We start from the raw sequence: 22,889 nt of genomic DNA, 5'->3' as shown, positions 1-22,889 counted from the left end.
AAGAAGAAATTACTTGGTCATAAAAATGTGATAAAATTAAATTAAATCTAAAGTACGTATTATTCAGTAACAACTATAAGCTAAAAAAAAGAGATACGATTTTTTCTTAAGTTGTGCTAATTATCATGTCCAGTGTTAAAGTAAATGTAGTAAATTATGGATTAAAATTAACTGACGGTTGTGGTTAAGTTGAAAATGCAAGTATTAATAAATTTATATAACACGGAGTAAAAAATACACCAACAGCTACGGCAAGTTTCCAAGCCATAGCAATTGTAATCTTACACTAAATGAATGTGACAGCAGAGTCACCACCGATGTTAGTGTTACTTTACACTTTGGTGTATTTTTGCTCTAGTGTTTAAGTATAAATACACGAACACAACATATGTATCGTATCGTATGTGAAAAATTACACTAACCTTGGTGGAGACACTGCTGACACACACACGTAGTGTAAAATTACACTTCATTTTACAGTGAGATCTTCAGATAAAAGCCATACGATTTAAAAACTTCCCAAGATATACGAGTAGTGTCTGTTTACAAAAAGCATTTAAGAATACGCTGAGAGTGGATGAGTAGTTTTGCTGTTCCCGTTTTTAATTTTAAACTGCATTTTTAGGGAAATTAAAATGGCTAAAACGCGTTTCTTCAGAATAATATTTAGACATTAAACACCAAGTATTACACTTTTATCTTTATATCTTTGCCATACAATGTAATGTTTACCACTCATGTCCCATGGTTGCCAAATGCACGACGAGAAGACGGCGCGCCAGTCCACAGCCTTGCGTTTAGAGGCGACATCGCGCTAGAAGCACCAGCGAGCGTCGCACTTATCATCCCGCCTTACTAACACAGATAAAATATGTGGATGGAGCACTGACGGAATAAATAAAGGTGAAGGAAAACGGAAGTACCCCGATAAAAGCCCATCGGCGGACTGTAATTCCTGCAACATTTTCCTACTTGCGAAAAAAAAAAATCCTGTTTCAAACCGCGCCTATAATCTAATACTTTTTTTTTGTGAGAGGTGAGTTATCTAAGCACTCACCCCAACGCCTTTTTCTTATTCCCCCCAACACTCCATCACAAATATGAATGTAGATTTAGTGTCGGAACATATTAATTAGATACTGCAGCCATCAGAACGGTAACCAGCCTCGAGTTTGCGATGACGTCACGAAAGAGCATGCACAAATATCGGTCAAAGAAATATCAAGATAGTACCTCGGACATACCAACAGTATTGACCCGTAATTTAATGCGGAAATTTCTCGAAGGGGTATCATCTATCGCCAGAATTCACACTAATGGACTTAATTCAGCATTTCACATTTTCACACACAATTCATCCAAATTTATTTAGCTTTGATGCAACCAGAAGGGCATATCGTGTAACCTCACAACCCTTTATTTATGTGTAACATTTTAGCGCTAGGTATACGGCATTTGGTGGGAGTAATTGCGTGAAAGCGACGAAAGTCAAGGTACGGAAATGTGTGACAACCACGGTGCTGCCATCTGTGGCGGAAGGTGCGAACCAAAGTTCACAGATACAAAATGAAACGTTATTGTACAAACTTTTTAATGAAATTTGACAAGATTGACAGTATATTTATAACATTCCTTGTTAAAAATCAGGTCCAAAGCCGGGTTTTTTTCCCAAGTTTTTTTTTTTTTTTTTCGTTTTTATCGGAGCCGTTTATATATATTGTTTAAAATTTCACTCTGCATATCGAATGACTCGATAGTCGACGTAGTTGCACCGGGAGCGAATTCTAGCGGCGGGTGCGGAAACTACGTGTGATTTGCGTCTAGAAACTGAGCTGGACATGACACATTTCCTGGCGAGTACTAAATGACTCACTCACCTTCTTTTATTTATTTATTTATTTATTTTTTTGGCAGTGAGGCCTGTGGAATGCCATTCTTGCCACGGCCTGCTGCTCTCATCCCCTCCGCTCCCCCAGCCAATGTGTAAGCTGTGACGTCACCGCGCCGCCGCGCCGCCAGGCCCAGCTTGGAACGAGGTGCGGGCGTCTCTTGACGACGCCAAAGCGTCTCTCGGTCCGAGGAGTCTGGAAGAGTTTCAGCCGTCACCCTCGTTCTGCAGTGCGGATCAGCAGGTATTTCGGTGAAACCTTCACAAAGGAGAACATTCAGGCCTTGGTCGACGAGTCCATGAAGAAACGAAGTGAATGTGTGTCAACTATTTTTTTGTAAATGGAACAGATTTATCTATATAAAATCATGGATGTTTTAAATGTGCACAATTACATGAAAAATATTACAACACATCAAAATTGTGTTCTCCGTAACACTGGGTTAGGATTCTTACCCGGGAATTTATGCTTCGTGTCGTCCCAGTGCCTACAATAGTTAAAGATAGTGGACTCCCGATTATCCGGGATAATGACCGGCAAGGGGTCCACGGTTAACCGAAAAACACGGTTAAAACAAGTTAAAAAGAGCGATGTGTCCAGAGAGTTGATATCGAGCTAACAGGAACGCGAGTAATAGATACTCGTACACATAGTCGATATCGCTCATTGTTATATTCACCTTATTTGTTTAATGTATCTCAATTAAACGATATTGTCTGTTTTTCACTCAATCTCGATGCAAATTACACTCCTTTTTTTGCATTATAATTTGGTTATGTTTCTGTAGAATAAATTTTTGGTTTAGAATAAATATCGGACAAAAAAACAAATTTAAAATCTATGAAAAATAAAATATTTAAATGCCGAATCTTTTACAAGAGCAAACAATTTTTAATTAAAATAAAATACTGCATTGATTTAACAAGATATAAACCAGAGGTGAATACAGAAGAGGTGGGAGGGATTCGAAATAGACTAAAAAAAATTGGTTGTCTGTAAAGTTGGTTTACGGACGATAGTTTAACGTGTCGTCATAATAAAACATTGATGAAATGATTGCATACTTTTATGAATAAAATGTAATCATTTTTATTGAATTATCACTATTTTGTATGAATACAAAGAAGCAGTGAAATGAAATCTATAATTTAATTGATAAATTTACTTTTATTTGCACTCATTAATTGAAATGTGTTTATTACTTTAACGAAGAGATTATTTTAACTATAACTTTTATACATGTTTGCTATTTAAATTCTTCCAATCTGTGCTATTCTGTTAAGGATAGGACGATGATAGGAAAAGTAAGAAACGAATGGGAGTGTTTCAAGTTTAATGTGCCTCGAAAAAGTCAATCGATGGTTGTTCCTCTCAGCGTTGTTGACTTATTAACATCTGATGCGCATTCGAGATTGTACATATCCTTCATGAATTTGAGGAATGTTTCATCATTTTTTACGTTTGTGTTGAAGTCGCCACAAAGAAGAATTGGTACATTTGTTTCCACTTGCATGATGGGATGCACGTACTGGCTGTGGTGCACATACGGAAAAAGTGCTTGGTGCAGCAATACACTAATGTTTGAGACACTTGCTCCAGGATGAATATACACTGCGCAAAGTACAATTTTAAACGTTGAATCAGCAGCGAAGCATGTAATTTCAGCCAAGCACACGTCGTCCGTGTTTTTCATGAGACGAAATTTTTGGCCGTGGATGTCGATGATAATTTTCGATAAATTGCTACTCCACCAGCTGCATTTGTATCAGAATCCGAGCGATTATTCTGCCGGGTTACACACTCATAATTATTGATTGAAACTGGATCACAATTGTCACGCATCCACGTTTCAGTCAACACCAAATAATCAGACCTTGGTATCACTGTATCCGTTTCAATATCCGCTGAGTGAGCAGACAAACTCTGAGAATTAAGGTTTGTCACTATAGTTTGGCCAGCATTGTTACCTTCATCACAGAATTTTACTGTTTTCTCAGTGATTGTTTGAAGTGCGTGTCCACGGAGTCGAATGTATTCGGTGCGGATAGCTCGCGTAGTCTGTGAGTCGTTTCCATCCCGTCCGTGTTTGAAGATGAAAGGAGCATCATTGTCCGTGATGATGTGCAAGCCGTCTATATTCGTTACCCGACTCAGCGCCACGTACACCAACTGTTTCGGTTGCTTCGGGGAGTATTTATAAAAAATGACAGTAAAGTCCCACCTTGTGACTTATGAATGGTAATAGCACAAGCAGGAACGCAAAGAAACTGTTTTCGTTTGCATTTCACAGTTTTTGTCAGTATAATATTCACTACTTTCTTATACACCGGCACCCAGTTGGGAGACAGAGTGTTTGGCTTGCTTTGCACGTGAGGTCGACATTTAATTTTGGCACTAGCACCTGTTGTTGCTTCCTCAAACTCAAACCATAGAGTAATGATTTCTTCTCTAGATGCCGGCAAAGTTGTACTGGTCGATGGTCCTGCTTCTGCAGAATGGTCATCCACATTTGATTGCTGACGTTCGATATGTCGCAAGGCACCAATATCTCCGTTTACCAACCCATCAGCGACATCTATGTTAGAAGTTATCATGTAGGGAAACACTACAGCTAATGGCAGCAGGTACGCCATTCGCTGAGCCACCAACAATCGCTGCTCCATAATCAAGTGCACAGAGACAACGTGAGTACAGACAGCGCATTGCAGCATCCAGAACTCCTGCACAGTCGACAGCTACGAGGATATCAGATACCGAAAGAAAACGCAACTACAGGCTACGCAAAGCTGCTAACTTGGCTCTTGCCAATGGTTCATTAGAATCTACTACTGCGTCCTCTTCTCGTTTACTACCGACTGCAGCAGATTACCGTCATATACGACAAACCATTCGGAGGCATCCACGTGATACTATGCGGCGATTTCAGACAGCTACCACCGGTACGAGCAACAACATGTTACAGCATGCCGATCAACCAACTTGGAGGACCAATTCTGTGGCACAGCATTGACTACTTTCCGCTGGTTCGTGTTGAGTTTTTTTTTTAATAAGAGTAGTTAGGTTATGCCGATCCGAGCGCAGTGGCTGGTGGCAAAGGATTCAGGATTCATGACCTTTGACCCCTGACGTCACTGTTATGACCTTTGACCGATGACATCATCACCGATTTCCTGGAAATTTCCCGATTTTCCGCCAATTTTCCTCAAAATTTCCCGTTTTTCCCTCAAATTTTCCTCAAAATTTCCCATTTTCCTACAAAATTTCCCTACAAAATGTCCCCACTCCCGAAATTTTCTAACAACCCGCAAATCTCCGGATAGAGGCTTGGTATCCCCCTTACCTACCCTCCCATCTCCGGATAGCGGGTTGGTATCCTCCTTACCTACCCACCCATCTCCGGATAGCGGGTTGGTATCCCCCTTACCTACCCTCCCATCTCCGGATAGCGGGTTGGTATCCCCCTTACCTACCCTCCCATCTCCGGATAGCGGGTTGGTATCCCCCTTACCTACCCTCCCATCTCCGGATAGCGGGTTGGTATCCTCCTTACCTACCCACCCACCCATAGATGACATCACCGCACCCCCATCTTGGATTACGTCATTTCCGGCCACCATTTTGAATTCTAGAACTTTCAACCATTTTGTTTTCCAGTATTTAATATTATGAATTCATAGCCGCCATTTTAATCACACCTGTTGCAATTTTCGTTACGATCGTCATCTTTGTTTATGAATTCACAACAATCATTTGTTTTCGTCTGCTGGAGGCCGCCATCTTGAATGTTGTTACTATCGCCATCTTGATTTTTTTTTCTTCTGTGCTGGGGCCCACCATCTTGTTTTACATTATGTTCTGCCATCTTGGATTTCCCCATCTATGTTTCTGATGTTTTTTTTTCCTAGAGAGTATCATCGCCATCGCTCTATTCATACACATAAGGTCGATATTACGTTACATACCAATGTTATTATGGTCCTTATCAATATATTAAAATATTTTTTTTTATACAAAATACAGTCGGAACTGCTGAGATTCGAACCATCACACAGCTCTGACCTTTAGGTTAGAAAACATACGCCTTTAACCGCTCGGCCATCAAGACAATTACCGATGTAAGAATTAAATAAGGTATATATATATATAAAACATTAACACACATATTCGGACTTGTAATATTTTTATTGAAAGTAATAATAGCATCATCTTTTCGAGAATTATACGACATATATATTTTTATTATTGTTTCAATACTTGCTACCAGGAGCACTAGTGTCTAGCAGAGTGCGGCCGCCATCTTGTTTTCCGTATTCGCTACCAGGAGCGCTAGTGTCTAGCAGAGTGTGCAGCGGCCATCTTGTTTTCAAAATTCGCTACCAGGAGCGCTAGTGTCTAGCAGAGTGTGCAGCGGCCATCTTGTTTTCAATATTCGCTACCAGGAGCGCTAATGTCTAGACAAGTGCAGCCGCCATCTTGTTTTCAATATTCACTACTAGGAGCGCTAGTATCACTTAGTACACACATTAACTGCCAGAGGGCGTCATATTAGTTTGATTCTGCCCTGCTGGAGTGTAGTGCTGTCTTGACCTATAACATCTTAAATATGTCCCTCACCTTGAACTTTCCACTATATTGGATTATAGCATTTATGTTCGTCATCTTGTCACCAACACTATCTTGGCATCATCACATTTCACATTACTGTCGACACCCTGAACTTCCCGCCATCTTGGACTATATCATCACATTTGACTTATAACATATCCACACCGCCGCCAACTTAGATTTTGTTATCACACACTTTAATCTTGACCACCAACATATTATATTATCATCTCATGTATGCACCCACCATACTTGATTATATTAGCATACTAACTTTCATCCTCTGCTAGAGTATGTAGCTTAATTATTCGTAATGAGCATCACCTGATCCTCCCAAATACTAAGATTTAAAAAAATGTATTGTCATTAAACTTATCACGGTCCTTATACCAAAGTCATACTGCAGACTGTGCACTGTAGCACCCTACTCAAACTGACTTACATAGCTTATGTTTTCTTTACATGCTTTCATTCGCGCTTACAATTTCTTTGAGGGCTTTCATTTGCGCTTACATTTTCTTTGCGCTTACATTTTCTTAACATGCTTTCACTTGAGACTACAATTTCTTTGAGGGCTTTCCTCTACACTTATGTTTTCTTTGAGTGTTTTAAGGTTCGCTTATGTTTTCTTTACATGCATTCCTTTGCGCTTACATTTTATTTATATTGTAACTCTGTATTTCATGTAAACAATATTTAAGTATCCATATATATTATTAATCTTAATAGCAAATGTTATGGTCATGCATGCATCCTTATTTTTATAGTTGTCACCATAAAGTAAGCAGGATAAATTAAGGGAAATTAAAAACATAGTATACATGAAACATTTATTTTATTTATAAAGTTTATTATATACACAGTCTTTTTACACAAAGATATATACATCTATTTATCTAGTGGGTCGAAATGGCTAATTCTCAGCTCCAGACGGTTCACCGAATTCAGCGTCCAACCAGATCCTTTACCCATATATTCTTCTTCTTCCTTGCAGAGTTTTTCAATACTCTGTTTAACTGACTGCTTCACGTCGTTTGAAGTATAAATTGCAGCAGCCGATGTCTTGAAAGCACGCTTGCTCACTCGATTCTCGTGCGGCTCCGGTTTACCATATAGACAATCCAACCATAAGTTATATTTTAAAGGCCCATGCGATGCTGTATCGTCCATAAGCTGTTGTATTATATTCTGCTCAATATCACTCAGAAAAGTGCAAATATCTTTTGCCTCACTAAAAGTATTTAGATAGTAATAGTCTTTCAGAACTCCTCCAAATGCAGATTGTGCCAAGTAAAATCCATTAGCATTTGTCTGTAACTGACCAAGCACAGTGTTAGATTTATGTCCAGTTGACGATGCGAGTGGTTGTTGATGCTGATTTCCTTTAATGCCGGAGCCTGTGCGCATGGGTACCTCTAGTTTAAATTGAGGAGTCGTGACGTTCACATGCTGTTCTACAGGCAAGCGAACTACACCTTTACAAATCTTCATATGTCTTTTCAAATTATCTTTGCGAGTAAACCACTGATTGCACTTAACACACCGAATCTTTATACGAGAGGGACTCTTCATACATTTACTTCTCTCGTGCCTTCGCGCATGATGAGCAAATGCAAACATCATGTCGCAGTAGTTGCAAGGATGTCTATTTGATGTGCCTTCCATGTCTCGGTTAGCTGTGTCCAAGACCGATGGTGCTTCACTTAAGTTTGGTGTGCTATTTTCAAAATCAATGCAACGCTGTTGTGCTGATGTCCTAACTTTCGACCGCTTAGCTCTTCCTTTGCATATCTTCAGGTGTATTTTCAAATCATCATTGCGAGTAAACTTCTTCCAACATTCATCACAGAAAACAATAGTGCGAGACGGATTCTTCAGGCAATTACTCTTCTCATGACGTCTCATATTAAAACCTGTTGAGAACATCATATTACAGTGCGGACACCGATGCTTGATTGGTGGCGATGGCTCCATGCAGGATTCCGAAGAACTCGCGGTAGGATCCATACTCTCCCAAGATGTCTTTGTAGTTAAACAAGAAAGATAGCTCCCAAGCGATGTTCACTCTTCGGAGTCAGGATGACAACTAAGCTACTAATTCCGTCCACATCCCTACATATATAAAGACAACACCTACCCCCACTACGGCACTCTTCACATCATCAAAATGTTTACTTAGGACTCAGCTTACATAGGGTCTCTCTCTCTCTCTTCTACTCCATATCATTCAACTATCCTAGAAGTCTTGAAACTATCTAGATGATGCAGATTCATAACCTGACCAATTCAATCATGAGATGATTCTTGGTATGGTAAACACAACTAAAATACATCTCCTCCAGCTGCCATGATATATTATTAATAAAAAAAAGCCTAGCATCCTCTTAAATATTAACATCCTTATAGGACTTTGCACACCTCATTTAATTTCAAAAACTCCCAGCCACTATATCTACGCGGAACAATAAATAATTAATACTATCCCAACTCAGTCTCACACCAGCATATTTGTGTAATATTATCCACTGTATTTTTTTCGTAAAGTTAGCATTCCAACATAACCTACTGACATAATACTTAAATAATGTTATGTAGCATTCCGTCCCATTATATCAGTTAAAGTTGTTACCGTGCATAACTATACTCTAGCCATTGTTCCAAAGCAGCCAGAATTTAATACTATCAGTCCATCATCATCAAACTACTTAATATAATTCCATAAACATTTACCATATGCAAACATTAACTACACCATATTAAATATGTACTTGGTCCACTCAACAATCCAAAATGAATATCGGTCAAAAGGCAGTTTTAAATCTACGAGCCATAACATACATTCCTATTCCTCAGCCTGCAGTACCCAACATTCTTCAGCTTACAAACTCTTTAAATTAAACATTTATACATTTATGTACTTTCTTTCATGCTTTGAATGATTCTTGCAGTAAAGAATTTTGAGTCAAATACCACTTACAGACATGACCAGTCACATCATGCCATACAAAAAAAAATCACAGCACATCTCGACTTAACCATAGGATAAATCCATACAACATCTTCAACTAAATAGATAATACTTAAGATATGTACAAAGTCCGATCTAACATTCTGGTCGAGTCATTGCATATGAATACAAATATGAGGAGGGTACATACAAGCTAAGTCATTACATACGAATACAAACATGAGGAGGAGGGATCGTAGCATACATAAATTACACCCAACTTTACTCAAATACCAAATATATCAACCAGAAAGTAAATTATAAGAGTTGTGTTTCCAATTTAAATTACTTTCCGATCAATCATTCAGAAACCAAGGCACAAAACAAAACATAAAAATTTCGTCTAAGATCAAAAGAACTGCAAAGTCAACATATAATAAAACTGATGTCACAGTCTAAGCCATAAGATCTATGTCCATCGCATTTTTATCAACCTTTTCCCTTATCCACCTAAAGTGTATGAAATCTAAGGCCAGCAAAAAGAAATACTCGATACATATCGCCCATTTTAATTGTCCTTTTTCACAATGAAAATACCTGTAATGATTATGCGTAGAGATTCCGAAACCAATTTCTTACTTAAATAACAACTACTATGCCACCAATTCATATTATGAGTACTGGTAATACCACATCTCCTTACCCACATAATACGAACGTAGTGTCAAAAAAAAAATAATCAACCATCATTCTCAGTTCTCATATTCCTCAACATGTTAGTAGATCTACATAACAACAATATGTAAAGTCATATGTATAAGTATTTACAAAACTTGCACGAATCTAGAAGTTAAACCATACAGGCTAAACATCACTTTAAGACTTTTAAAAGCAGTTCACAACGAGTTTTCCCGAACGATGGAACATATATTTAGCTTTTGCATTGTTGCTAAGCTACATACATACACCCAAGTTAATGACATTAGCAATCATTCGATTATTGAGTAACAATATTGAAGCAACATCTATAATTTTGAGGAAAATTGGCGGAAAATCGGGAAATTTCCAGGAAATCGGTGATGATGTCATCGGTCAAAGGTCATAACAGTGACGTCAGGGGTCAAAGGTCATGAATCCTGAATCCTTTGCCACCAGCCACTGCGCTCGGATCGGCATAACCTAACTACTAATAAGAGAGTATTTCAATCAAAATAGTTCGTTTTGCAATCAGGTAAGTGTGCTTGTTGATTACCATTTTAATCAAGACACTACTTCCGTTAAAATTATTATACAGTACGAGTGTCTACATTAAAATAAATATGAAATAACTTTTTTAGATTAAACCACCTAAAAATAAATTTGATAATTCATGTACGGCATTGTTTACACAATAAGGTTTGGGCATAACATTTCTATTTAGGCGCTACCAACATATTTGACTAACAAAATAATGATGTTTTTGATATAGGAGATATATTTCAGTTGTAATAAGATTTGAAAAAGAATAAACTCAACTTTTTCTATTATTAGAACGATTAATTCCCTACTCTGTTATTTACCATATACGTTTCTGCCATGATTTGCAACAAGCTCTTCCTCGTAGGTCCCTCAAAACTAGCCCTGAAAGATTCTGATTCCTCTCTCCAGAGTTACTGCTGACACGCCTGACATGCCTGGATGGTAGAATATAAACGTTGGCTGAAATTTGGGTGTCATCGGAAATAAATACACAATGAAGGAAGCGAATATCAATTGAGTAAACAGCAAAATATTGTTTGATGTTTCGTCACATTATTAATTCGTTGCATTAAGTATTAATTGCATTTGATTTAACGTTACACAATGTGACGATGCCATTGTGCGCGCACGGAAATAAAAAATTAAGAAGTCAAAAAAAATTGTTTATGGATTATGTAAGTGAAATATGCCACGGTTAACCCGCAAACCTGATTATACGCACCTGGATAATCGGGAGCCTACTTTGAAAACGGTTCCCTGAATAGCTTCCAGGGTTAACTGCGCACATAATAAGCATGATACAAAAATAAATAAAGTAATTTTTTTTAAAATATTTTATTAATTTTTTCATCGTTAAGAAAAATTATGCTTGAATGAAGTATCAATTAAAATATCAAATTATGCGCTTATTTTTCGTAACAAATACTCGGTGTTATGACGAAAAAAGTATTTATTAAATGCAAAAATAACTGCAGCCGTGTGTTGTACAAAGTTACAGTATATTTCTTGTAGCATTACGAACTGCTTCTTGGCAACTGGTTTCCAAAGGAATCTCTTGTAAAAGTGCGGGAACATTTTTCCAGTGTGCGAGGCGCAAAGGCGCGCTATGTGCAAAGGGCGAGTACCCGAAATGACACTGGCGAAGTTGAAGAGGTGTCGTGCGCATGTGAGCGGTGGCAGGCGAGCGGACACTGACCACAAAACACCGGTTTATTTAATTAATTAATTGAGTTTTTTTTAATTGTTGGTATGTTACATATATGTTTCCAAATTTGGAGTTTAACTATTGTAAGTTATTACATTGTAAATAATAAATTAGAAACAGGAAAATTTCGCGGATGGATTTCACAATATGCTGAATACAAATTCTTATATCTTTATGATGTTTTCTGCAATTGGCTCACAACATGGAGGACTCTGGTACAATCCGAAACAGTCAACCCAAGCACTATCGAATCACAGGCTCCTGCTACGTCGGGACTTACATTGAGTCAGCACCAGAGTATACATAGAACTATGGAGTCTATCCTACAGGTCATTCAACCATCGAATTTTTCCAGTCTCTAACAATAAATACACTTTTTATTAATTGGGCTACCCTTTCGAACTCTTGTTTTCCCCAGTTTCTCAACAATATTCTATGGATGGAACATCGTTTGTTCATCCGTGGTCACCATTGACAAGCTGACAAATAGTGTAGCATTGAGTGTGTATTTGGCTTTAGTATCAATGATCTAAAATTAGTAAAAATGTCCAGAGAATGAGAACAGAGAGGCTGCCTAGGAAAATGATGGAGTTGAAGTACACAGGAAGAAGTCGCCAAGGAAGACCAAGGAGGAGATGGGAAGAGCAGCGCAAGGGAGAGGAGAAGACTGGAATTAAGTGGAGGATGAGGAATGGTGGAGGAACAGGACTCGTATATCTGCCCAACACTAGTTACACCTCGTCACCAAGCAATTGCACGAGCTACGGGAAATACGTAGTGCGTATAGGAATAACCAAACCTGGTTATCTTACATGGCATCGTGGATGATCTGGCAAGTTTCGTCTTAATGGCACGTTAATCACTACCGCTGACGACGCCTCTTACAGGACGGAAGGTTTGTTAAGCGGGATGACAAGGCAAAGTACAACATGAAATCTACGGCCAATAGCTTGACCTGAGCTGCAGTTCCCAAGGATTTTTCTTTTACTGTTAAATAATAGGTTTCACAATATTTTGTTTAGGGTATAAATGCACTCGTGGAAAACTTAAGGCAAAATTATAGGTTAAATATATTTATTAATTGATTGCTATCTATGTAAAATTCAGGCCATTTGATTGACATTTAAAATACTTTTTTTTTTCACTTAACGCTTTCCTATGTTACATGGTTTTTCGTCACTTGCTGTTAAATACACGATTATGTTAAGAATCATACGTTTAAGAAAAAAAATAATACACAAATTTGAAAATTATCCATCTAAAATATTGTTTGGATTTACAATATATGTATTTAGTTTAACTTTGAAAAATTATTGATTTTTAATATAATGTGGAATATGATGAAAACACGAACATTCTTGATCAGTATTAAATGTTTCAAAGCTGTATTGAAATTTATCTTGGTGGTAAGTTTGCATCATTACTGTTAGCATGAATTACAACAATAATCAAAGTGAGAATTTCATTAGAAGTTACAAAGAAACTACCCTTAGCAGGAATGCTTAGCAGAAATACTTAGAAATCAGTCTGTTGTAATCAACACCATCATCATCATCAACTGCTTCCAGCCTGTGGCCGAGTCAATAAAGTAGAATGCCTCTATTTTCCTCTGTCCCTCCACCATTCCTCATCCTTCACTTCATTCCAGTTTTCTCCTCTCCCTTGCTCTCCTTTAACTATCTGCTCTTCCCATATCCTCCTTGGTCTTCTTTGGGGTCTTCTTCTTGTGTACTTCAACTCCATCATTTTCCTAGGCAGCCTCTCATTCCCCATTCTCTGGTAAAGGCCATACCATCCCATTCTTGCATTTGCCGTGATCTTAGTCAAGTCCTGTACTCCTGCTCCAGCTTGCAACATCTTATTCCTGATCCTGTCTCGCCTCGTAACTGCCAACATTATCTTTATAAACTTAATTCCTATTGCTCTGATCGTCCCAGCATCTCTCTTATCTACAGTCCAAGTCTCTGCTCCACAAGTGACTGTGGGCACATAGCTGGTATTGTACAACGCTTGTTTGCATTCAAATGGCACCTCCTTCTCCCATACCAGATCTCTCACACACATGTCGAATGCATTCCCTGGTTCTACTCTCTTTAGAAAAAGAAAATAAAGTAATATTCCGTCTATTGTAATAAAAATACAAAACAATTTTTTACAGATTCTAAATGTGAGCCTGCCACGAAATACTTCAAATTCTTTGCAGCGTATTTTGTCGACATATACCACTGAAGAAAATCTAAACACAACGCTGGTTTAAGGAGATAAGTTACCTTAATTATTTGGCTTATATAATTACTTGTTTTTTTATTATTAGAATTTTAATTTCAACACAACCGTAGCCGATGTTTATAAATGGTTCTACGGATTTAATATGTGTTGATTAAAAAAACTTAAAAAACAATTTGTATCTCGAAGGTAGCTTGAACTTATAGCATGTATTCACGTGGAATACAATTTATAACTAACAGCTTGTCTATAGCTTTTATTGTAAAACTCTTAAAGTTTTAGTTATTCATTCAGAAATATTTACCGTCTTAATTAGCCAAATTCCTTGAAACCTTAATGGTAAATACAAAATGTATATATTACATTAATCCTAAAGTTGAATCATATATCTGCATTTAGGTTTTTTTTTTTACTTTCAAAGAAACACCTATTGATAGATAAAATAATTTAGAAAATATCCACCCAGAGTTATGTAATGATTTAAATTTAAGCTATTGGACTGAAACTAGGCAAAACTATAGAAGCTGAATAACTTGAGAAAATACCTCTGCAAGGGATATCCAAGTGTTAAAGACAGTGCAAATTTGCAAATTCATTTCGTGATATTCATTTGTGCTTCTTGTGCTATTGGCCCACAGTTTAAATGCAGTATACTCTGGGCCAATGAGAAATGCTCAACCGAAGTGTCGAATCACAGGCTATCCGGTTGAAAAGTTACACGATTCGGCAGCAAATGAACATGTGACATACGCAGATGACTATGGATTCCATACCAGAGATCTTTAAAAACGCGAATTTTTCCAGTCCCTACCTGTTGTTTATCAGGACTTTAATTACAGACTGTAAACTCTGCATGGTATACAAATTACGGGGTAAGGATAACACGTAAATCGTTTACATCCATTGTCTAGGTCTGAAGCGAAAGCTGCAGGGAGGAATCCTTCGCGCTTATCCATATTCTCGGTTGAAGATGGCTGGAGCGGGAAAAGGTGGGGTGGTAAACACCTGCGCCGCGGAGTATCCGAGGCAGCCGCCAATGTCCACATTCTTGTTCCTTTATTTTCTCCCCCGGGCGGCTGAGGGGGTTGTGTCGTGTGTGGTCCTCGCCCGGGGGGAGGGCTGCCCTGCGCTGGGAGCCGGCCGCCGCGGCCATTCTCAGGGCGTCTGGGAACAAAGACGGCGCAGCGCCCGGAACGCAGGAGCATTGTGGCGGCAGGACAGAGCGGGGAGGGGATAGAGGGCCCGGCGCAGGAGGGGTAGAGGGGTGGAGGGAGGGGGAAGGTGTCCTCCCGCGGGCCAGGCACGCGTCCGACCGCGCGAGGGGAAGGGGGGAGCGTGTGACGTCACGCGCCCAGGGAGCGTGCTCTGGCGCGCGCGCTCCCCCGTGACGCGTCCCGGAGCAACAACCGCGCAAGCGACACTTCCTCCTCCCCCTTTACAAAAACCATTCGTGATGATGCTACAGTGAATACAGCCCTGGTTAAGGAAGTTTGACACTTACACACTTATATTTGACGTAAATTTTATTTACTTTAAAAAATAGTTTCAATTTTTATTAATTGTCTATCAGTGTCACAATTATGAATTTCAAAGGACATTTTGCTTGGCTGCATGATGAACCGAACTGATCAGGTTCATGTTTATTACTATCATTAAATACCCGTATCCATTGGCGTAGATCATTAGGGATCAGTTACCCCGCCCCCCCCCCCCCTAGCTCCCATTAGAATTAAGTAGCCCCGCACTGAGGAAGGTCTGTCTGCACTTGCTAAAGCTTGACTGTGAAACATGTTTGATGTTAAAACAATGTCTTTTGGGGAAATTTCTCTATATTGTAAAGTTTTTTCTGTTTATCGCATGCATTTAGGCCAAAATATGGGCAGCATGCAACATACAAGCACCGTATCCAGATATGACGTGAAGATTTACGCTCCCCCCCCCCCCCCCGTGCTAAACTCTCTCTCCCACCTCCCCCTGATAATTTCCGCGGGCCATCCTGGCGAATCCTACAGATTCTGGTGGTTTGGATGTCCGTTTCGTCGCAAAACATTCTAACGCACTTAACTCCACATCACGTCATTTTTATACTATTATGTTGATATATTTTTTGCACGAGTCTTTGAATTAGAACGTTGTTTGTTATTTTCAACTACGTACACCCTCTGACGGTTATCAGTAGTTTATTATCCAGAGACGTGGCATCGTTTAATTTTTCATATGTAGCTTGTCACTAGATATTAGGGTACAAAGTCACCGTGTATGTCACTGTCTCGGAAGTGATGAAATGGCTTCTAAACGGAAACGTGTACATGTGGCCATCCTGACTTTGATGAAACTGTATGTATTTAGTGGAAAGATATTTGTTGTGACGTTAGCGATGAAAGTGCAGAACTAGTTTATAAATACGTGCACTGAAAATCAATTAAACATGACAGGCTGCTCAATTATCTGCATTGTAAGAGTTTTAAAGAAAAAAAATTGAACCATTACCTGGTGGGAAAAAAAATACTGAAAATATGTGCTATGTGTCCTAGCAGACGAGGGGGGGAAAAGTTAAAAATTGTTTTTACTTTATGTGTGAAAAAGGAATGTGTGATGCATGCAGCGCGAATATTTGTAAATACTGCAATACAGAGTGTCTTTTCATGTAAAAGTGAAGCCCGCCAAATTCAAATTTGCACGTTACTGTTCAGTTCTGTAACTTTTAAAGCCTGCATATCTGGACACAATCTTTAACAGAAATTGCTTGTTTTGGCATTCCCTGCAACAAAATTAAATTTATGTACCGCATTTGGCGAACATCTAGTAGTATATATGTTTTTACTGTGTGTTGTGTTTAATTTTATATTTGACTGAGACACAAATATTATTTACACAATGGAAGTAATTGAAAGAAACGCGAATTAAATATTTTATTTTATTCGTTCTTATAGTTTCATTGTGGAAGTTTTTATGGAAAAGGCATATTGTATATTGTAACGAAAAAATCAAGCCACCCGCACCTAAAAAAAAATATTTTTCAAGCAAGTATTACCAAGTGGCATGATTAGATTTATTTGTTTAAGTGAATAAAAAAAGTATTCATTTTGGTGGATAATTATCAGATAATTTCGGTTTTGCTGAATTTATTTATATTGAAAATACATGGAATAACATATTTAAATAATATTTCAATATTTTACGTTTCATAAGAATATGTTGCTGTCTGAAAGGTACCGCGTCAAGATATGGGTTTATTTGAGGTACATACTTCACAAACTTTTTAAACAGGATTAGAGAAACACAAATCACCATTATATGTACATTCTAATCTCAACCGTTGAATCGCTAGAGAGCATTACGTTCTGTGTTATGAAATGATTGGAAAACGAGGTTGATAATAGACCTTGATAATTGTCATAGCATTCAGAAATTGAGGTACAGACAGTCAAGAATAGCTATTTACAACGACGATACTGGAATTACAACAGCGTGACGGGCGCGAATAGAGAATTTTTCTAACCAATCAAGTTTGACACATATGTGACGTCAGTGCGATAAAAAATGGCGGACGTGTTTAACTTCTCGATAGGAAATATTTTATATTTTCATCGCGTCGCGTGGCGTGACGTGACCGAAATGAATTTGGAATTTGGTTTTTGAAAGATGGTTGTACTGGTGCGTTAGTAATACTATCATTATTCGTGTATTTATTTTTAATATTTATATACTTAATGTGTCTGTGAAATTACTTTAATGTGTTTACGCACAGTGGTTTTTTTTCGAATAAAAATTAAATTTGAATTTAACATAGTTCTGTTATACATGACGATATAAATAGCATGGTAATCATTGATGGCCGTCGAATGTTTGGTGCGCATGTGGTGGCAATAAGCTTTATCTGCAAGGTGAGTCTGAATTCGACTGACAAACATCGCCTGCAAGTTCATCACGTCAAAAAACGTTGAAAATATAATAGAACTTATGGTCTCAAGTGCTTCCCTAGGATGGTAATGTTAATGGTGAACAAATAAATTTTTATTATAAATAATAGAGAAAGAATTTATGATGGAATACTGAACGTCTGAATTATTTTTAATGTATTATGTTGTACAACCACCGCAATATTTGTAGCTGTAGCAAAATTATTTCATTAAATATAGTTGAGAGTAACACCTTTTATTTTCCTCATAATTTTGTGACGTGTTACTTTCCCCAATTATTTCAATGATAATAATTTTCCTATAAACTTTCTACAAAATACGCAGTGGTGGTAAAGCTTCAGTTATCATGCTTGAGGCGCTACGCACGCTCTAGGCTAGTATTTTACTAATATTATAATTTCACCAAGTATGTAATTTCCACGCTGGCGTAGGCCTTTAGTATAGGCCTAATGTAATTTAAAGTGAATTCATTCTTTGTTTCAATTAATATATACCGTGCTTTGTTATTTCTTAAAACTAAACGTATTGGTATTGGGTGTTGAGTTTTATGCTAGCATAATTCTCTTATCTTGAATGGTGTGCATTCTAGCAAAGACTTAGTTTTTGAGGTGATGTTAACAAACCTCTGTGATTTGATGGCAGTGGTGTGGCCTGTGATACCGTTCTTCAACCCCTTACACTTAATTTATGTTGCACAAATTGTGGATGATGAGTAAAAAAAAATATTGTTATTTTGGTTGATTATATTCGGTTAGCTCTAAATGTTAACTGTTGCTGTGCTCTCTTTGTTAATTATTTTGCATATGAGATTCAATCGAGTCAAGTTTGTGGAAACATATTGTATTTGTTATATAATGTTTGGCTTCTTTACACAGCATATTAAATGTGTCATGAATGAACTTAAGTTTTATTTTTTTTTACATCTCGAGTTACCTTGCCCTTATATTCCCCTTGATAATCTGTGAGTGAAGATCAGGATACACACAGGTAAAAAAAAACCATTTACAATATTTATATTGTACTTTATTTAGTTTTCGGTGTGCCACCATTTAGGGAATATCGTACCATAATTTCGGTGTGTTCTATCGGGACGCGCGAGTGGTGCGCGCCGCACATACGCGACGACGCGACGGGGCGAGGAGTCATCGCCGCGGTGCGCGAGAGAGTTCATCGCGACACGTGTCAGCTGAAGACGTCCGAGACCTCGCGAGTCGCCACTGAACCTGGGCGCAGAGGGAGCCACCGCCTGGACACCGGCTGCGAGACCCGCCACTGTCGACCCAGTATCTCGCCCCAGCCACACTGATGTGCTTTTAATTTTTTAAACGAGAAATTGTTCGTCAAGTTCCGAAACACGGAACATTACCTTTAAATTTTTCCGAACTTTATTTTTTTTTTAGAAAGTTTTTCCAGATTTGTTGCCAACTGTGCACATCAGCATTTAATTGATGAGACTTCACAAATTTAAATTACTTTTCTTCGTGCCTCCACCTCGAGGCGTGTGGCGATCGTTGCAGGAGATTGTGAGCGCAAGGTAAGCGCGCCCTGCGGGCTGATTACGAGCACACACTTTGCGTTATAAGTTGCGATAAATAACGAAGGTTTGCGAAGAATATCGCAGGAACCAGCAACGTGATTACGAACACATCCTTTTTCGTTAAACTTCGAATATTGATGACGTTGTGGCGGTATATATCGCAAACTTTGATTACGAGCACACTTTTCAAGTGATATTTATCGCACCGGAGCTACGTTATATATCACGAGCATTTCAAGTGGTGATACGAAGCGAATGTGAGGTAAGTGATATAATTACTCTTAAAAATAATGTCCTCCCGTCCTAAAAACGGCATTATAATTGCACATTATTGTTTTAAATATAGTCGGGTACGATGTAAAGCGATGAAGTTAAACGAAAACAATTGTTTTAGGTTAGCGTGTGTATATTTAACACGCGAGCATTATTCTTAACATGCTATTTCTATTTATTAATTGTACCATGAAATAATTGTTTTCAATGCATAGTTTGTGTGGAATAATTATGAAGTGGTTTAAATACGATCAAAGTAGGTAAGAAGAATATTAATAAATGCCGTGTCATAGCTTATCAAATTAATCCTAACCTAAAGAGCGATATTATTTACACGCACATTATGAACTTAACATAGCTTTAAATAGTTCAAATAGGCTGCTTATGTATATTTTGTGATTGGGTATTTGCTCAACATGCATTTTTGTTTAATCTGGGTTTCAGAAAGCTATTTCCGGCCTCCTTGTGTGTTCAATTGTGCAAGACATTTTTAATTTGTGCTCATTCAAATACATATTGGCTCTATTACCTAAGTGTGTTAACATTGGTAATTGTTAACAAGTGGGGCTGATCATAAAACAAATAACTTGATGAATAATTTATTTAGGAATGCCCCTCCTTAAACAGGATGATTCTATTAAATAAAATTTCGAGCTTTTATGTAGGTTATTTTCCGAACAGGGTGTCCACGAGGGAAAAAATATTTCGTACCAACTTAGGCGAGAAAAAAGTACTAGATTAGAAAAAAAAGTAGTAAATTATAATTTGTTATGGTTTTTAACAATTTAGGAAATTATTATGACATTGCAATGCTCTAACTTAAATATCACACACCACACACACATGCATTCCATAGTTTTTTAAAAAAATAATTACGCTTAATAATAAAACATATTGGAGTTACAATAATATTATTATATTAAAGAAAAATGTACTAGATCTGTACTAAACCATTAAAAAAATTATAAAAGTACTAAATCTATTACGAAAGTACTAACTGTGGAGACCCTGTTTCCAAATGGTTGGATCAGGTGGTTAACATTAACAGAAATGTAAAATCATGCTAATGTTTGTTTAGGTAACCTATATTTCAATTTGAAGTACTTATGTATGTTACCTAACCTATTAAAAAATCTTATGTAGGTTATTTGCCGAATGGTTGGATCAGGTTGTTAACATTAATTGAAATGTAAAATCTCGCTAATGGTTTTTTAGGTAACCTATATTTTAAATTAAAGTACTTATGTATGTTACCTAACCTATTTAAAAATCCTCACTGTTTCTCAGTAGTTATAATAAAACTAACCTAATCCAACTACGCGTTAAAACAGTGAACTATTTGCTGGTAGATATATTTGAATTATGGCTGTGCCTTCTTAGAGAATGAGTGGAAAACATAATAGGTAATACCAAAAGGCCTTTTCAATTGTCTTGTTATACTTGCTTAGGTATAGAAAAATACTTGATAACCCTTTTTTACATTATGTACCTAATGTGTGTGAAATAATTCAGATTCCGCAGAATGGCCCTTGCTGCATTCTTGATTGCTGTGGAATTGGAGGAGGAAGAAAGGAACGAGCTAGGAAGGCAGCGGAGATGGTTAAGGGATCATCACAATCCATTTGAATTGCCGGAGCAGCAATTCAGAATGTATTTTAGATTGTCACCAGAAGTTGCACGAGATGTGTGCAACATGTTGCATCCATTTCTCGCTTACAGGAACATTACTGGACTGTCTGTTGAGACGCAGGTAAATATTCATGCTATTTTTCATTACTTTATTGTGTGAAGGTAACACTATTTTGCGGTGCAATGCGTGTAGAATAACCACCTGTTATTAAAGGTGGTGAGATTTTCAGTAAAAATAAAGGTTTATTATGCAGTTAACATTTTGATAAACATAATGGTGTACAGAGCTCATACTTCAAAATAAATTTAAATAAGTTAGGTTTAGAATGGAATGGCTCGAAAACTATTCAATATATAAAATATTTGGCTGTACAATAAATTCCATACACCTACTTTTCCTTATTTAATTACCTACCTAGTAGCATGATTCAAACTTATACATGATAAATGAATGGTATGTAAATAAATGTCATTAGGGTACGTATAAATAGCATTAAATGCAGAATGCATTAAACAATAAAGACAACTAACAGTTAGGTGACGGTGAATGATGTTAGTGCCAGAGGTGATAGTTTATTTGGCTTTCTTGAATATTTTGGGTCACATAGTAATATGCTTAGTTTATTTGGCTTTCTTGAATATTTTGGGTCACATAGTAATATGCTTAAAGTAAACATAAACAAATTTATGTACAAATAGCAAAGAATTTAATGAGTTAAATAACAGATATTATCGGCATACAAATGAGTTTGTATGCATTAATTAACTTTAGTTTGCTACCTGTAAAGTATTTTCAGGCAATTTTAAATAGCAGACATTTCCATAGTACTATCCTTCACATATCTGTGAATTGTAACCCAAGGTATGCATTTTTAGCATTAACAGTTGTTTCATACATAATTATCTTACTTTTTTAGATGTTTTATCCACTTGACAGAAGTGTATGTAGAACATGTTTGGTGTAGTTGTGTTGTGTAGGCTATACTTATTAGTTATTATAATAAAAAATACAGTTAAACCATTTAAATTCAAATTTAATGTTTGGACTTTAATATAATGATTGACAGGTCATGTTCCACAGGTAATAATAATAATAATGTAAAGAGTTTGCTATAGGAAACACTGGTGTATCATTTTTCAGGTGCTGACTTCCCTCAGATTTTTCGCTAATGGAAGCGACCAAAGATCCATTGGCCAAGACCTCCTATTGTCAGTGTCGCAACCTTCAGTTACAAACTTCTTAAGGAGAGTAGTAGATGCTCTTCTGGAGCACTTTCTGCACGAATGGATTAAGTTTCCAGCTAGTGTTGCGGAAAGAGAAGCCTCGAAGACAAGGTTCCGAGAAGCCACTGGGTTTAGAGGGGTGGTTGGGTGCATTGATTGCACCCACATAGCAATTAGGAAACCCTCTGAACAT

Source organism: Bacillus rossius, chromosome 14, assembly GCF_032445375.1.
Source record: "Bacillus rossius redtenbacheri isolate Brsri chromosome 14, Brsri_v3, whole genome shotgun sequence".
NCBI lineage: Eukaryota > Metazoa > Arthropoda > Insecta > Phasmatodea > Bacillidae > Bacillus > Bacillus rossius.
The sequence above is the reverse complement of the archived record's forward strand: the minus strand, read 5'-3'. Positions refer to the sequence as shown.